The following is an 877-nucleotide window of genomic DNA, read 5'->3' on the forward strand; positions in this document are numbered from 1 at the left end:
GTCACATGACCTTTATAAATTAGAACATTCTCTTTCAGACCTGATTTTCTAAGTTTTGATTTTTAATCATGAAGTTATTGCATTTTATCCAATGCTTTTTCTGATTCTATTACAATCATCCTATAGTTTTTCTCCTTTAGTGTATTCATGTGGTGAGTTACATTGGCTCATTTTTTGATGTTGAATCATCCTTGCTTTCTTGTTTCAAAGGATTTTTAATATTTTAATACAGTTTAGATCAGTGTGTCTGGTTCATTTCAGTTCCTTCACTGCCAAACCAGGGGGCAGGGACTAGTTCAGTTTCTCTGCCTTTTCTTTGTCAGTGATGATCAGGGTATAAAGGAATCTGCTGCGTGGAACTTTAAACTTCACATTGTCCTTATTTTTCTTGATCTTTACAGATTTGGCATCCTTTCACCAGGCTGTAAGCAGAAAACCCTTGATTTCCTCAATTTTCTGAAGCATGGTGATAAGGTGCACCCGGCGCAGACTCATCCTTGCTTTTATGGAGATAAAACTGTCCTAATTTTGTGTTATCTCTAAGATAATAATATCTTACCTTATAACAAAAATTATTATTAGGGGCAGAGCAAGATGGTGGAATAGAATCCTACACCTTTCATCCCTTTCACTGGAACGCCAAATTTTAATAACTACCTGCCCATGGAAAAGCACCATCCCAAGAACCAAAAATTAGGTGAGGAATCATAGTACCTGCTTTTAACTTCATTTCACTGAAAGAGGCATCGAGCAGTGCAGGAGAGACAGTCTTGAATCATGGACACCACACCTCTCCCATCTACTGGCAGCAGAGAAAGGTGCAGAGAGAGAGAGAATCTGTGCACTTTGGGGAGGGAAAATGCAGCAACTTGGGGAT

At 38.5% G+C, this 877-nt stretch overlaps 1 pseudogene; it reads right to left on the minus strand.

Moving 5' to 3' along the window:
* Nucleotides 1-252: 252 nt before the first annotated feature.
* Nucleotides 253-465, minus strand: LOC116475233 (large ribosomal subunit protein eL38-like; annotated as a pseudogene).
* Between the last annotated feature and the right edge of the window lie 412 nt (nucleotides 466-877).

Source organism: Hylobates moloch, unplaced genomic scaffold, assembly GCF_009828535.3.
Source record: "Hylobates moloch isolate HMO894 unplaced genomic scaffold, HMol_V3 SCAFFOLD_2, whole genome shotgun sequence".
NCBI lineage: Eukaryota > Metazoa > Chordata > Mammalia > Primates > Hylobatidae > Hylobates > Hylobates moloch.